The 17,490-nt window shown below is 48.8% G+C and overlaps 1 long non-coding RNA gene across 1 annotated transcript; it reads left to right on the top strand.

Moving 5' to 3' along the window:
• The first annotated feature begins 6,446 nt into the window (after positions 1-6,446).
• LOC147363862 (uncharacterized) lies at positions 6,447-15,012 on the top strand. Its single transcript, XR_015133864.1, has 2 exons — positions 6,447-7,533; positions 14,493-15,012. It is a non-coding gene; the product is annotated as an uncharacterized LOC147363862 (long non-coding RNA).
• The last annotated feature ends 2,478 nt before the right edge of the window (positions 15,013-17,490 follow it).

The following is a 17,490-nucleotide window of genomic DNA, read 5'->3' as shown; positions in this document are numbered from 1 at the left end:
TTTCAACTGAGAAATCAGAAGCCTAAATCAATTATAATTTTTCAGAGAACAAGACTGACCTATCTAACCAAGAGGTTAAAGTCTCTTAAGCAAAAATGAACTGATATGAACAGATTCCTTCTTGAAATAAAATATATACATGAAAGGTTGGATCCTCTTCTGCCAGCAATGCCATTTATGGATGCATCAAGAGCACTATTTGTTTCATGATATTCCATACAACATGATTTCTGACCAAGAAAAGAATATTACTGCTAGAAAAAAGCGGGTGGCTGACCTCCATGCGACTCACTGACCTACCTGTGTGACCGTCACTCCGAAGACTGCCAGGCAGAGAGGGGAATGGCCAGGGGAGGCAGCTGGAGCCATACCTCGCAGGGTGTTCCTTCTCTGTGTAGGAGCACGTGTGGGTTCTCCTACAGCAGATCTCACAGATCTGGAAACCAAGGGCTGGAAATGAAGACAGTGCCTCTCATTATGAAACCTGATGCTACACACGGACTTCCCTGGTGGGCCAGTGGCTAAGGGTCCATGTCCCCGACTCAGGGGCCCAGGTCTGATCCCAGGTCAGAGAACTAGATCCCACATGCCACAAATGAAGATCACCAAGATCCAGCGCAGCCAAATAAACAAATAAACATAAATGTTCAAAAAATTGTGTCAAAAATAAAAGCAAAAAATAAACCTAATGCTATATAAAAGCTTTTTAAAAATATTTTTATTTACTTATTTGTTTGTACCGGTCTTCGTGGTGGCGTGTGGGATCTAGTTCCCTGATCAAGGATCAGACCCAGGCCCCCTGCACTGGGAGCAAGGAGTCTTAACCACTGAACCATGACAGAAGTCCCTATAAAAGCTTTTCTTTGCCCCATGGGACGTGGAGCCGCCGTGGATTTGGAGGTTTGTGAACTCTTCCAGCAGGGAACACATGGTTCCACTGGACTAGAAGCTGAGACTCCCACCCAGTCATCGTTGAGTTCTTTACTTTCAGGGATAGTTAAGGTCACTGCTACACACTGAGGACCCACAGATTCTCTGGAGCGCCTCCTAGGACCGCCACACCCAGGGGCAAAAGTTAGAGAAGATTTCAGCCATCTTGGAATGGCAACCCACTCCAGGATTCTCACCTGGGAAATCCCATGGACAGAGGAGCCTGGCAGGCTACAGTCCATGGCGTTGCACAGAGTCGGACACGACTGAGCAACTAGCACTTCCACTTTCTTTCAGCCAGCCTAGAACTCAAGACCCCTGGGAAATAAAGGTTTAGATCAGGCCTCTGGGCAAGGAAGCCCAGCCCACTGAGCAGATCTGCAGAGAGCAGAGACTGCACGGCAGAAGGAAACTGAACACCAGCTCTGGAGTTGTGCCCCTGGCAAAACCGAGGGTCACGATGGCTATCACACACCTTTCTTGCTCGTTATGGATCATGTACACATGTAATCACTTCCCTTTCCCCCTCCCCTTTGTCCCTACTGTTTTATAGAGCATTTCTGGGGCATGATTAACAGTTCAGCTCTTAGGTTGTGGAACGTCAATACTGGATTGTGGGGACATCCCGGGTGGTCCCGTGGCTAAGACTCTGAGCTCCCACTGCAGGGGCCTGGGGTGGACCCCTGGTCAGGGAGCTAGAACCACACACTGCAACCGAAGATCCCGTGTCCCGCCACGAAGACCCAGCACAGCCAAATAAAGAAATAAATACTAAAAAAAATAAAGAGTGGATTGTGCTTGGGCTACAGGGAAAATGAAACATCCCCACAGATACAGGAAGTCTGGCCTTCCTTCGGGAGCCGGCACTGTCGTCAGGGAGCGTCTGCTGTCACTGCCGTAATTTGTTTTTTGTTGCTCCTGCTTCGCTTTTCTTTTTGACTGCATTGCGGGGCTTGTGGGATCTCAACTCCCCACCCAGGGATAAACCCAGGCCTCCAGCAGTGAGACCGCAGGGTCCTAACCTCCGGACCACCAGGAAGTTCTCCATCATTGCTATAATGTGGCGGCTTACACTTGGGAAGAAGAGTAGTGGACAGGAGGGTTGGCCTTTCCAACCTTATTTTCACATGCCTTCCTTGACTGCAGAGGTGGGAACCCCGCAGACTCAGTTTTCAGACTTCCCTGAAGCAGACTTCTGGGGATAACTGAGGTTCTCACGAGGCACCGGCACAAACCCAGGTGGACATCTAGGTTGGGCGGTTTCTGCTGGTTGGCAAGATCCAGGAGCCACCAAGGCCAACAGTTAACCCAGCTGCCGGGACTCGCCTGGCCGGTGTCTGGACTGCTCCCTTCCACTCCTTCTCCCTGCCCTCCTTACTCAGAACGTCTGTTTCACTCCTGTCAGAATTCTATTTGCAGATAGTTTAATAAATTAATTCAGGCTAAGTAAACTGGTGACCCTGGAAACAATGTTTTAATATTGATAATAACTCTGACGAGGACAGCCACCGCTGACTAACACCATTCATTGTTGATTGCATGCCAAGAGCTTTATAAGAATTGTGTTATTTAATTCTTAAAAATAGTCAAATTTAATGAACTAATTGCTATTATCTCAATTTTACAGATGAGAAAACTGAGCCCTTGAGTTTTGTTTTGTTTTTTAACCTTGATTAAAGTCACATAGCTAGCAAGCATTAGAACCAGGACTTGGTTCTTAGCCTGAGTTGAGAGTCTTGTCTCCTCACTACTACACTACATCGCCTGTTCAAATCCTGTGGTGTGATGAGAGAATATTAGCTGACCTTGAAGCTGGATGGGAAAAAATATTTGAAGATTTCAAGATGGGGGACTCTTCTAGCAACGTGCTGTTGCTCCATCACTTCAGTCATGTCTGACTCTTTGTGACCCCATGGACTATAGCCCACCAGGTTCTCTGTCCACGGAATTCTCCAGGCAAGAATACTGGAGTGGGTTGTCATTTCCTCCTCCAGGGGGTCTTCCTGACCCAGGGATCGAACCCACATCTCTTACATCTCCTGCAACGGCAGGCGTGTTCTTTACCACCAGCGCCAACAGACACATTTATATTTTCCCAAGATTGGGAGATCTAAACATACGTTAAGAACTAAACCAGAACGCTTTGTGGTAACACAATCATTTCTAAAGAAACAAGTGTTTTGGACTCTATAGGAAACATGAATATTTAAAGAAGGGAAAAGGTACATAGGTAAGTGAGCAAAAGTAGAGAAATCTGAAAAGTAGAGAAAGTTAGTTTATTCATATGATAAAATGTTTTATTAAAGAGCTCATGTTATAAGCTTCTAAAAGATTAAAGAAGTATAGATAAAGCAGTAGTAAATCAAATTTAATGCAGCATTAGATAAGAGGCTGGTAGCCAGTAATAAGGCTAAGATGCTCAAAGCTTAACGTCACTAATTATCTGAAAAAGAAAGGTGAGCATGCAAAATGGATCCTGTGTTTGACAAATATTAGGTTCCTAAGGAAACAATAACCATGAATAAAAAGGTAGAAACCTTGTAACACTGGAAACTAACTGGAATGCCCATACAGAGATCATTTTCACATTAGGAAACACTGCAGAAAATCTAGTGAGATTCTCAACACTCACATATTCTTAATAAAATGCAGTAACTCTCCAAAATGGTCCATGAATTCTGAATGAAGCTTGGGCTAACTCATGGCTATAACCAAACCTCTACTTACCTACAGAGAACAACCATCCAATTACATGGCTCAGCTGATCAGTTCTATTTGCCACGTCAGGCATATGTGCATCCTCACCAGTGTCTTGATCATGTTGGTCTAAGCTCATAATGAAGAATCAGTTCAGTTCAGTCACTCAGTCGTGTTCAACTCTTTGCGACCCCATGAACCGCAGCACACCAGGCCTCCCTGTTCATTACCAACTGCTGGAGTCTACCCAAACCCATGTCCATTGAGTCGGTGATGCCATCCAACCATCTCATCCTCTGTCGTCCCCTTCTTCTCCCACCTTCAATCTTTCCCAGCATCAGGGTCTTTTTAAATGAGTCAGCTCTTTGAATGAGGTGGCCAAAGTATTGGAGTTTCAGCTTCAGCATCAGTCCTTCCAATGAACGCTCAGGACTGATCTCCTTTAGGCTGGACTGGTTGGATCTCCTTGCAGTCCAAGGGACTCTCGAGAGTCTTCTCCAACACCACAGTTCAAAAGCATCAATTCTTTGGTGCTCAGCTTTCTTTATAGTCCAACTCTCACATCCATACATGACTACTGGAAAACCATAGCCTTGACTAGACAGACCTTTGTTGGCAAAGTAATGTCTCTGCTTTTGAATACTCTGCTTTTGAACTCTGTCTGGGTTGGTCATAACTTTCCTTCCAAGGAGTATTTCATGGCTGCAATCACCATCTGCAGTCATTTTGGAGCCCCCCAAAATAAAGTCAGCCACTGTTTCCACTGTTTCCCCATCTATTTCCCATGAAGTGATGGGACCGGATGCCATGATCTTAGTTTTCTGAATGTTGAGCCTTAAGCCAACCTTTTCACTCTCCTCTTTCAAAGTTTCATCAAGAGGCTCTTTAGCTCCTCTTCACTTTCTGCCATAAGGGTGGTGTCATCTGCATATCTGAGGTTATTAATATTCTCTCGGCAATCTTGATTCCAGCTTGTGCTTCTTCCAGCCCAGCGTTTCTCATGATGTACTCTGCATAGAAGTTAAATAAGCAGGGTGACAATATACAGCCTTGATGTACTCCTTTTCCTATTTGGAACCAGTCTGTTGTTCCATGTCCAGTTCTAACTGTTGCTTCCTGACTTCTGTGAAAAGAACTTCTGGGTAATGCATGTGCATAATCAGACATTATGAAAATTACCATATAAAAATTAATGTTTGCAAGTGCTAATATTTTACTATAAAATATAGTTATTGTTTTCTACTATTCTAACATTTAAACTACCAAATCTGAAGCAGATTTAGCAATTCACCTCACGCGCAAAAAGAGTCCTTATGTGCATCCATTTTTTCTCCAACTTTATACCTCCTGTTTTTCACACATCCCCCTTTCCTCCAGTTAGTGCTAGACATAAAACTATTATTTTCAGGTGCTTGATTTAGCTTTCTGAATGCAAAATAAAGGTTCTGTTTTGATACCGGGGGGAAATATACAAGCACACACATTCATATATATGATCATTTGCCCAACCACAGTTACATTTTCAAACTAAAAAGTAGGTAAAAGTGGTTTTCTAAGAGACTAAATAGTCTGGCAAAATGAAGGATAAAAAAGTTCCCAGTGAATGATCCATTAGAGTGGAAAAACGTCAGCTGTGAACATGCTTGTGAAATACACCGTGGAGGATTCTCCTTCTGCGATTATGGTCGTTCTTGCCTCCAGGTTCAAGTGTTTCTCAATCAGCAAGGTGTTCAATTCACAGTGATTGCTGCACGTCTTCTTGTTGGTCAAGACAATGCATCATCTCAGCCTCGACGCATTTACCATAGAAACGATTGTAAGAAACAGAATTTTGATTTAAATTTTCCGCTGGCAGGAGATTGAGAAAAATACATGCAAGAGAAGATTCCATTTGAAAAGCTCACATTCAAGTTAAGTCCAAAGAGAACGCATCTTTCTGTACCTAATGCAGTCTTGGCATTACATAGCAAGCCTTTCTCGCTCACAGCCCTTGTCAATTTGATTAAACTCACAAACACGTGACTACCTCCGCCTCTGTTAAAAATACTCAAGCCGGAGGATGACTGAAAGTCGTGGGGCTTTGTCTCTGTGCCTTTAACAGAGCAGTCATAATACAGAATACTAGCTAGAGGCGTATACGTTTAAATTTAATACCCCACAAGTGAATTCTCCAAACGCAGCTCAAGGCAGGGTGGGACTGAGAAGAATGCAAATTCAAGTCTGGAGTCCGGACTCTCCTCCTTTCAGGCATGAGCATTTTCAGCTTAAGATGGCCTTCGTGAAACATGATCCTTATTGGCAGGGTGGTTTTAAAAGGCTGGTTTTGGAAACCATGTTTTCTGCATGTTCTCTTTACAAGATGAAAGACTCTTCAGGTGCAACACCCGAGGGAAAGGACGGGACCCTAGACCGTGTGTGTGCGTGCCTCTTGCGCAGGTTGGGTGGGAAAAGGTCCTGCCAGACTTCAGAACCAAACAGGTTCTTCCTGTCTAGACCCGGCCCGGAGGACCGACCCCGAGCCCACGAGACGGGCTGGAAAGTCTCCAGGCCTTCAGCGGGCCCTGGCGGCGCGGGGGCAGGTCGGGATAGAGGCCGGCTTCGCGGGGCCGGCCAAGGTAGCCGACAGCGTGGGTCCCCCGGGCCGAAGCGAGTGCCGCGGTGGCGGGAGGGACGCCGCCCGGATGTCCACGCTGGGCCGGGAGCGCCGGCCTCCCGCAGGCGCCGCCGGCGCCGGGCGTGGCGGACGCGTTACCATGGCAACGGCGGCGCCTGGTCCCGCCCCTGCCACGCCAGGCCGGGGGGGCGGGGCTGACGTTGCTAGGAAACCGGCGGCGGGCGTCTGCCTCCGCGGCCTGGGGTCCTGCGGCCGCCCCTCGCCTATCTATCTCAGCCCAGACTAGGGGGCGGTGGACGGTGGAGCCGCGTGGCGGTCCGGTGTCTCGTGGCCTTTCTCCTCTGAGGCCGCCGGCCCTTCCAGCCGGGATGACGTCCGCCTGCCGATTGCTTGGGAAAGTATTGTGTCCTGTGCTTGGGGGGCCAAAGGGAACGCAAACGCTTCGGCCTCTCCCCCCGCCTGGCTCCGTAACGGCTGCTACGTTCCCGAGCCCCACTGGGGACGCTTCATCTGCTCTTCTTGCCCTTCCAGAAGGAACCACGTTTGAGCTTTACTAGGTCAAGGAGCAGTGCTATGCACTCTGCCTAGATGGACTCATTTTCAGCCTTGGGAAATGGGATCTAGGGAAGGCAATGTCACCCCACTCCAGTACTCTTGCCTGGCAAATCCCATGGACGGAGGAGCCTGGTAGGCTGCATTCCATGGGGTCGCGAAGAGTCGGACACAACTGAGCAACTTCCCTTTCACTTCACTTTCATGCATTGGAGAAGGAAGTGGCAACTCACTCCAGTGTTCTTGCCTGGAGAATCCCAGGGACGAGGGAGCCTGGTGGGCTGCTGTCTGTGGGGTCACACGGAGTTGGACACGACTGAAGTGACTTAGCAGCAGCAGCAAGTTGGTCTGAACAGGGATAAAACGTGGCCAAGGTCGAAGAGCTGGCTGGGGTGCAGCCAGGATTTGAGGTCCAGGCTTGCTAACTTTGGGTCCCTGCTTTTTTATAATGCTTAAGTGTCCTCCTGCAGCTGCCTCTTGGCTAGCACGTTATCCTTTGCTGTCCAAACACCACACCGACTGGGACACGCTGTCTGGAAATGGTCTGACAGGGCGATTGGAAAACTGAAATCAGAGTTGTCCAAAAAACCGGGGACATGTGTTTTACATTGATGTATCACTGATAATTTACAGATGTTCCTGTCTGTACTATACTAATGCAATCGCCACTTAGGATCCTCAAGATTCTTACTAGAGGAAGAAAATCTTAAAGAATTTGCCAAACCCCAGATGGACTTCTGGTAGGTATCCCATGCTGGGCTAGATACGGTAGGAGATTTATAAACTTTTTTTTCCTAAACAGTGTTCACATAGAGTTTATGTGCTACTAGGGAACTGTCTCGGAGAAGGCAATGGGACCCCACTCCAGTACTCTTGCCTGGAAAATCCCATGGACGGAGGAGCCTGGTAGGCTGCATGGAGTCCCAAAGAATTGGACACGACTGAGCGACTTCGCTTTCACTTTTCACTTTCAGGCATTGGAGAAGGAAAAGGCAACCCACTCCAGTGTTCTTGCCTGGAGAATCCCAGGGACGGGGGAGCCTGGTGGGCTGCCGTCTATGGGGTCACACAGAGTCGGACAAGACAAGCGACTTGGCAGCAGCAGCAGAGAACTGTCTTGTTTTGTCAAGGATTTCTATGCAAGTAGTTTTTAAGGACATGCTTCCAGGAGAAACTAGGAAGGGAAGCAAAACAGGGCAGGAGACTGAGGCAAGCAAGGTAGCAGCTTAAGCCTCAGCTGGGTCTGAAGGCAGCTCTGGAGTACAAATTACACAGTGAACTGATCCCATCTTGAAGGAAGGGAGCTGGGATTCTATGGCTCAGACAGTAAAGAACCTCTGCAATGCAGGAGGCTGGAGTTTGATCCCTGGATTGGCAAGATCCCCTGGAGAAGGGAATGGCCACCTACTCCAGTATTGTTGCCTTGGTCTGAGGAGCACTTTTGGTTCTAGAGTGAGCCTGAGTGCAGTGGCCACGGTAGATTCAGGTCGGAGGTGTCAGCCATCAGGAGAGAAGTGCCCAGAAGCTGGGGGAAGGGTGCCGTGGACCAGTGAAGAGGCTCTGAACCGATCTGGGCAGAGCGCCAGAAGCATCCACCACAGCCCACCCCTGTAACACTCAGATTCATATGTCCTCACGTCAAGTCTCGGTCTTGTCACAGTCTTTTCAAGATTCTAACTGGTCGCAAATCTAGTGGGACAAAGCACAGCCCTTGCTGCTGCCCCTGGCCCCAAGATTGAACCTAATATCCATCACCTCTCGTCTCTACCATCCATTCTAGGCTCCTTTCAATCTTCAACTAGCCTTTCTGCCCGTCTAGGGGTTACTTGGTGGAGTGACCCAAATCTTCCTCCTTGAGTGGCCTGAGCTCCCTGCCACCAGGTCTTTATCAGGCAGTGGTTGGCACAATTGCCTGTTTGCAGATAAAACTGGGGAAGAAAGAGAGTCCAGTGGGTCAGCTGAGTGTCAGACGTATTCTTCCCCAGTTAAGTAGCAGGCAGCCCTACCTTCTTGCGATGATCAGGGTCAGTTACCTCAGCCAGTGTGATCATAGCTTTCTTCGCCCACACTGAATCCAAAATGGTCGGACTGCAGTGGTAGCTTTAAGTTTAGTGTGAAGTTCTCTCCCTCTAGGAGCTAGAACCGCTAGAGCCTTAGAATTACGAAGACAGGAAGGCTGCATTCCCCAAGCGGGTCACCAGGAGTGGCAGCGAGCCAGGCTGCTCCTCTTTCTACTCCTTGGTTACCAGACCCATGTATTCAACTCCCTGGAGACACAGCAAAATAGAAAGGCTATTGGTTTAAGGCACATGCAGTGACCTGCAGATTGGTGCCCCAACCTCACAGGGTACCGCTTCTCAGTTGGTGCCTTCCTCTGCCCTCAGAAGGTAGGTACAGTATGTGTTAGAATGGTGTGTATGTTGTACCATCCGTGGATCCCCTTGTCATTTGCCTACTAGAATAGCTTTCTTCGGGGCAAAAAAAAAAGATGTTTTTTGGGATTCTGTGTTTATAAATCAGACATTCTGAGACTTCACATAGTGACTTGCCGAAGCACTGTGGTCAGGAAAGGCAAATTCATACCATGTATTTGTATCAGTCTCAGTCAGAACAAAATGCTCCCATTGCGAGGGTGAAAGGGATCCTACATAACTAACTTACCAGCAAGACTCTGGTTTGGCTTCCCAGGTAGCACAGTGGTAAGGAATCCTCTTGCCAGTGCAGGAGATGCAAGAGACATGGGTTCGATCCCTGGGTTGGGAAGATCCCCTGGAGAAGAGAATGGCTACCCACTCCAGTATTCTTGCCTGGGAAATCCCTTGGACACAGGAGCCTGGCAGGCTACAGTCCATGGGGTAGCAAAGAGTTGGACACGACTGAGCGACTGACCACGAACACAAGACTGGTTGGTCTCCTCAAGAAATGGCCCTATAGAGGGGACGCAGAGTCAGTCTCTGGCAGGTCAGACATTGAGCAGTGGCAACAGCTACATCAGCTGTGGTGACAAGGCTCCCAGGCTTTTGGGCTCACGTGTATGTGGCCTCCGTTTGTGTTACCGTGGCTATTACATCCGCGAGCCTTTATGACTAGGACTGAGGTCGCGGACAGCACATGCTGGCTGACACCTACCTGATGAGCCAGCATGCCTGCCTGTTTCTTCACACCTCTTCTGCAGTGTATGCCTGTTGGCGGGCATCAGTATACAAGATGCAGGTCTTCACTCCACACGGCCTCTTCCCCCAAACCTCCGTGTACCCCGTCTTCCAGTTGCGCACCTTCCAGCCCCAGGACCCCCAGTGGAGGCAGTTTCCACTGCCCGTGAGTCCTCTGTATCTTTACCCTGGAATACCTCTCTCTCCACACAGATTGGATCACCAGGTCCAATGCCCAGAGCTCTGCCTATTACAAAGATTAATCCTCATTGGTCTCATCAGAGCCACCTCTGGGGGGGACTCCAGTGCAGCTGGCCATTTTCGGTTGATGCCAATGTACAGGACTGAGTCGGTGATCCATCACCGACTCAATGGACATGAGTTTAAGCAAGCTCCGGGAGCTGGTGGTGGACACAGAGGCCTGGCCTGTGCCGTCCATGGGGTCGCAAAGAGTCAGACACAGCTGGGCAACTGAAGTGAACTGAGCTGACAGTGCTGAGTCAGTCCATTAGTGAACCAAACTGGGGATCTTTCCTCTATCAGCTGGTCATGGGGAGCCCCGTCCATGAGGGCCTAGGTGTGAGCTGATGAAGATGTCTTGGTTGGTGGATAACTGCAGACTCTGGTTCCTACTCTGTGCAGTTTACTAGTGTGCTCTGGATCTGCTCAAGCGGAATGCCACCTGATTACATAGTTCTTAGGATTGTCATTTCTCAAAAGCTAGAGATACTGCACAAGCCAGGACAACGACTTTCAGCTATCCCGTCACTGCTCAGCAGGAGTGAGTCTTAGTAACTGAGTGATGCAGGCATAGAGCGCCACAATGAACGCTCGATACATGAGAATTCGCTTTCTTGACGCTTCGTCATGCTCTGCGGCTACCTACAGGCTTGTTTGTATATCCGTCCTTGCTGTGCTGAGCTGTCACTACCGTCGTCTCCGATTCTGTGTGACCCCAGGGACTGTAGCCCGCCAGGCTCCTCTGTCCCTGGGATTCTCCAGGCAAGAGCACCAGAGTGGGTTGCTAAGCACTCCTCCAGGGGATCTTCCTGACTCCGGGGATCGAACCCTTGTTTCTTAGGTCTCCTGCATTGGCAGCCTGGTTCTTTACCACTAGCGCCCCCTGGGAAGCCCACAAATGTCCTTAAATGTAAGTGAGATGAGATGAATTATTATATGAGATAAATTAGATAAATGAGATAAATTATTATATGCAATTTTCTCTTATCAAATAAAGGTATGCTGATTTTCTAACAAACAGAGAAAAAAGGTACAGAAGGCCACCTACCACCACAGATGGGGGTCCCCATCTTCCATCTTGCTGGTAAATGAGCTGCACCCAGAATCCTGTCTTCACCAGCTTCCTGGGACTACTTATGGCACCTTCTGTCTTAGGCAGGTTCCCCAGACGCAGACCCTGCAGAGATGGTTTGTGTGTGAATAATTTATTAAGCACATTGCCCCAAGAGAAATTAGACAGGGAGTAGGAAACGCAGGATAGGGAGCAAAAATTAACCAGGGAAGGTTGTGATTTCATGGAAAGTTCCAGACACAACGTGAACCCCTGAGGAGCTGTGGAGAATAAGTTGCTCAGCAGAGTTTACCCCGCTGGAAAATAAGGGGCTAGCTTTTCACATCCCCCGACCATCGGTCACGGGCGACAGGCCGCCTGCAGTGTTGTGTGCCGGCTCCGGAGCACCCACTCTCTGCGCCCCTGGGGACTGTGACCCGCCAGGCTCCTCTGTCCCTGGGATTCTCCAGACAAGAATCCGGGAGTGGGTTGCCACTTCCTTCTCCAACCATGTAGATTTGTAACTTTCTTGGCTGTTTTGCTTCTGGAAGCTTCTGAATGAAGTGGCTCCAGGGGACCCAGGGTGGTGCCCCAAAGAGAATTATAGAGCAAAGTCTGGAGCAGAGCCTGGAGAAGCTGGGGAATGGGCACGCTGAACCAGTGAGGCGGACTTGATGGGGTTAGACCCAGTGCCACAGGTACCCAAGGAGCCAGGATTCATACATGCCGGACTGACACAGCGCTTCTGGCCGCTGACAGGATGGTAAAATAAGTTGCGCTCCTGTCTTCTCCCAGAATCTACCACTGAGGGAACTGCTAGGGAGACACTGAGGAGTTGGGACCCCAAGTCTGTTGATGAGGGGCACCTCACATGGACGTTCAGAGCTTCAGAGAGATGGTTGCTATGGAGACTTTCGCTTCCTCACTGCGCTGCGCTGACTATTACACTTTGTGATGAGGCTACCCAAGATTATGGCTTCCATCTTGCTAGTACACTCTGTCTATTGCATGCTTGGGTTGCGTGCCTTGATAAGGCAAACCGCCGGGTTGGAGAGGCCCACGTGGCAGGGACGTGATGGAGGCCTCCAGCCAACGACAGCCAGCAAAGATCTCAGGTCCTGGGGCTTCCCTGGTGGTCCTGTGGTTAAGAATCCTCCCGCCAATGCAGGGGACCCGGGCTCAATCCTTGGTCAGGGAACTAAGACCCTGCTAAGCCCATGTGCCACACTACTGTGCTCTAGAGCCTCCCGTGGGTGCAGCTACTACAAATTCTAGCATTCTGTCGGCCAGCGGGCCTGAGCACAGCCTCCTTACAGATGGTTATCTGTGTATAGATTACCTGCTAGAAGGCAGTGCCCACCTTTGGGTCTCCCTGCAGCAGCCAAGGTATTGCCCCACACATGGCATCACATAGAAAATGATTCTTGGCAGAAAGCCGAGGCATTTATGATAATAACAGAAATGAATTGCGTCCTTACCATGTGCCAGGCCTTGATGGAGACATTTTACAAACCGAATCTTTTTTTAATCCTTGTGACAGTCGTATTAGGTAGGCTTTTTAGGATTTCCATTTTGGATGAGAAAAATGAGTCTTGCCAAGGACCAATAACATGCCTGGGTCTGACACTTGTGAGTGACGAGCCAAGCGTTGAGCCTGGGCAGCATGCTCCAGGGCAGGGGCTGCCCGCAGAACTGGGAGGAGGTGGGGCCAGTGCCGCCCAATGCTGTCCTTCCCTGAAATGCCAGAAAGAACTCCAGCTGCTCGGCCGCTACTCTTCAACCATGGGAGGGCAGGAATGTACCTTGTTTGACATGAAATCTCACTGTAGTATTCAAAACAGGGCTAGAGTGGGAGCCTTAAAAGGCGCTTGAATGAATGAATGAGGTGCCCTAAATAGCAGGTGGGGAGAAAGGAAAAGGGAACGCATCAGTTCAGTTCAGATGCTCAGTCCTGTCCGACTCTTTGCGACCCCATGAACCGCAGCACGCCAGGCCTCTCTGTCCATCACCAACTCCCAGAGTTCACTCAGACTCACATCCATCGAGTCAGTGATGCCATCCAGCCATCTCATCCTCTGTCGTCCCCTTCTTCTCCTGCCCCCAATCCCTCCCAGCATCAGAGTCTTTTCCAATGAGTCAACTCTTTGCATGAGGTGGCCAAAGTACTGGAGTTTCAGCTTCAGCATGCTGCTGCTGCTAAGTCGCTTCAGTCGTGTCCGACTCTGTGCGACCCCATAGACGGAAGCCCACCAGGCTCCCCTGTCCCTGGGATTCTCCAGGCAAGAACACTGGAGTGGGTTGCCATTTCCTTCTCCAATGCATGAAAGTGAAAAGTGAAAGGGAAGTCGCTCAGTCATGTCTGACTCTTAGCAACCCCATGGACTACAGCCTACCAGGCTCCTCCATCCATGGGATTTTCCAGGCAAGAGTACTGGAGTGGGGTGCCATTGCCTTCTCCATCAGCTTCAGCATAGAAGGCTCTATTTCTCCATGTTACACCAGCAGCCTCATACGTCTCACTCCAACACGTTTCTTGGCAGTTGCTACCAATATTACCTCTTCTGTGCTTATCTGATAGCATGGCTCGGGAAATGGAGTGTGTTTTTCTTGATTTGGAATTGAGAACAGAAAATAATTCCTAAGAGGTAAGTGAAGTGGAAGGCGGCTGTTGTCCCTAACAAGTGTGTTCATTTCTTATTGGTCTGCCTGCACGCGCACACAGAAAACCCGGGATTATATCTAATTCTGCATTTATAGCAGCTCATTACCTGCAGGGATAAGTGAGGTTATATAACGGGCTGGTTCAAAGACTGTGCTTGCTTGTATATGCAAATATCTATCGAAATTGCTTAAAATAACAAGTTGTTCTAACACCCTCCACTGAGGGAATTTGGCTGGAAATGTTCAAGCGTGCCCTTTATTCGGCCTGCCCCCTACAAGCACCGGAATGAAAGGCGGCCCCTTTTTATGCCAAGTACCTTCGCCACACAGCTTGTCTGAAGAAGGAAAGAAGCTCATGTCTGGTCTCACATTTCATTGTTTTCAGGTACTAAAGTCAGAATAATAGCTTATTTATTATCAGTTTTTATGGTTAACCTGCTTTCATTTCTGGACACAGATAAAAACGTGTGGAAGAGCTTGACTCTGTGGACATCCTTCGCTTAATAAAAGTGGGCTCTGCCGTTTAAGGCAGTGGGGTTTGCTCACAACTGAGCTTAATGTCCGTGGCCTTCCCTGGCCTTTTTCCTCTTTTTAGTGCCACCCCGACTGCGCCATGCGGATCTGCTCACATCACACCTGGCTTAAAACCACACTGATCGCCCAGCCCCTCCGACTTAGGGCACACAGGCTTCTTGGCCTGATCCCCAAGGCCTTTGTCGTCCAGGCCTTGTCCCCGGACTGACTTCATCTCTCAGAGGCCTGCCCTACTCCCCAGCTTCCATCTCCCACCCCTCTGCTCCGTTTTTGATTTCTCAGCGTTTCTGTAATCTCCAGAGCCCCGGGCCTTTGCGCCTGCGGTGGTTCCCTTCATCTTGTTCACCTTCCTCCCCCGCCCCAGCCCTGATGGCCACCACCAGCCCCCAGGGAGGTGTCACCGCCTGGGGTGCGGTCCGTCCCGAGGTGGGGTGCCCTCCCCGGGACTGCCCACACCCACACAGCCCCCCTGCTGGACTCAGCTCCTGGATGGGGTGTCTCAGCACCCAGCACGGGGCCCGGTTCAAGGAAGAAACTGAAAAAAACTAAAATAAAAATCTGCTGAGCGCACGTTCTCATTACTCTCCTGTAACCTTTGTTTCTCTGCTTCGGGTGGATCTAAACTGTAATGAGTACAGTTTATACATTTCAATCCGAATGACTGACAGTTTAGGTAAAATAAAAGCTGTTAGCACAATAGACCATTTTCCTGAAAACAAAATTAACTTTTGAAATTTTAACCACATGGAATTCAGTGCTGTCGTTGAAAATGCAAAACTGGGAACCTGTTCCTCAAATGTTAGACCCCAGGACTGCCTCCAAATCAACCTACTTTCAGTTCTTACAGACCCCTGTCATTATGTGGGAAATAAGCCCCCACAGGCGATGCTGCCTCTAACCCTCCCTCACGACTTTTCTTAGAAAGTGTGATATGCTTTTTTTTCTGCTGGCATAATGATGAAAGGAAGGGTAGACACAGTAAGTGTGCTTCGTACAGAACAGAACAGAAATAGCCAAGAAGATCTAAAACATTCTTCTAAAATACGTTTATTAGCAAAATTGACTCTTTAGTGCCATTTTCTTTTGAGTATAGTTGATTTACCATGTTGTGTTAGCTTCTGCTGTACAGCAAGCTGAATCGGCTATGTGTCCACACACAGCCCTTCTTTTCTGGATTTCTTTCCCGTTTAGGTTCCCACATTGAGTAGAGTTCCTGTGATACACAGTAGGTTCTCATCAGTTCCCTACTTTATGCGTAGTATCAATAGTGCATGTCTGTGTCAATCCCGATCTCCCAACTCATACCCCTACCACCACCAGGTGCTGCCGGGGTGCAGCCCCGGTGGATCCAGGGGTTTTGAAGGGGAGACGGCGTCGGCGAGGATCAGGAAACAATCGCTTAATTAAACTTTAATTAAGGATATACAGTGGTTAAATAAGGATAGCTCAGTGAGGAAATTCAGTGGAGAAAAGAGGCTGAATAATTCAGCCAGAAGGTGACAGAAGGAACGACATGGGGAGACCAAGCTTCGGTGAGCAAGGCCCGCACTATTTTCCAAAGTAGTTTTTATACCTTAAGTTATGCATAGAGGACAGTGGGGGAAGGGGTAGAGTCATGCAGTAAGCCAGGCTTTCTTCCTGCAAACTTATCATATGCAAAAGTTTAGGTGATTTGCATCATCTTCTGGCCCGGAGGCCTGTTAACATTTTAAGACCCTTTCTTCAGAAAACATATTTTTCTCTAAAGGTGATTAGTCAGGCGCACCCTCCAAAAGCATTAGATAAAGTTGCATTTCTACAGAGCAAAGGTGTGGTGGGCTATAACAAGAAAGAGAATTAACTCAAGGGTCCAAGGTTACAAACACTGCCAGGGACACAGCAGGTAAGGGATATGGAGACTTAGCGGCAAACATTGGCCCAACAAGTGAAAATCCCTTCACCAATACAATTTCTAATCAGTCTTTTAACTGCTCAAAGGAATCTGTATTTAGACAGTTTAGAACATCTCATGCCTCTCACAGTTGGGAGGCTCTGAGCAATCACATGTGGCCGGAAAAACCTATTCAGGCAGGCTAGAGGACTTCCAAAGGAGTTTGTAGGCTGAAACACTGTCACACCCAGGAATTATTAACTGGAGCTGTAAGCTAACTCTTTTTTCACAGAGAGGTAGTGGGGGACAGCCCCCCGTAAAGTCAGAGGTGTAGGTGAAAGCACAAAGCAGAAAGTAGGCAGACTCTGGTTTTTGGGGGTAGATGCTCGAGGATTTCCAGGGGGACTCCTTTTCGTAAGCCGAGCCTCCTTCCTCATGACCTTTGCCAGGGGCGGAGCTCCTGCTCCCGGCAGGGTGCCACGTGCTGAGACATGGATGGACCTAGAAGCTGTCATATAGACTAAGTCAGAAAGAGAAAACCAAGTGTTGTATACTAAGGCATATATGTGGAGTCTAGAAAAATGATCTTATTTGCAAAGCAGAAATAAAACACAGATGTAGGGAACAAATTGTGGATGTATGTATGTGTATGTGTGAGTCGCTCAGAGTTGTGTCCGACTCTTTGTGATCCTATGGACTGTAGCCCGCCAGGCTCCTCCATCCATGGGATTCTCCAGGCAAGAATACTGGAGTGGGTTGCCATTTTTTTCTCCAGGGGGTCTTCCTCACCAAGGGATCAAACCCAGTTCTACAGCATTGCAGGCAGATTCTTTACCGTCTGAGCCACCAGGGAGGCCCAATGTATGGGTACCAAGGGGCAAACTGATTTTTATTTAGAAGGGAATTCTCTATGTGCAGGGCACACTCTTTGATATCTCCTCAGCTATTATCCGGAGAAGGCAATGGCACCCCACTCCGGTACTTCTGCCTGGAGAATCCCGTGGATGGAGGAGCCTGGAAAGCTGTGGTCCATGGGGTCGCTGAGAGTCGGACATGACTGAGCAACTTTACTTTCACTTTTCACTCTCATGCATTGGAGAATAAATGGCAACCCACTCCAGTGTTCTTGCCTGGAGAATCCCAGGGACAGGGGAGCCTGGTGGGCTGCCGTCTACGGGGTCGCACAGAG

Source organism: Bos grunniens, chromosome 10 (assembly GCF_055505025.1).
Source record: "Bos grunniens cultivar Pamir isolate PY7600 chromosome 10, Bosgru_T2T1.0, whole genome shotgun sequence".
NCBI lineage: Eukaryota > Metazoa > Chordata > Mammalia > Artiodactyla > Bovidae > Bos > Bos grunniens.
This window is presented reverse-complemented; position numbering and strand designations above follow the sequence as displayed.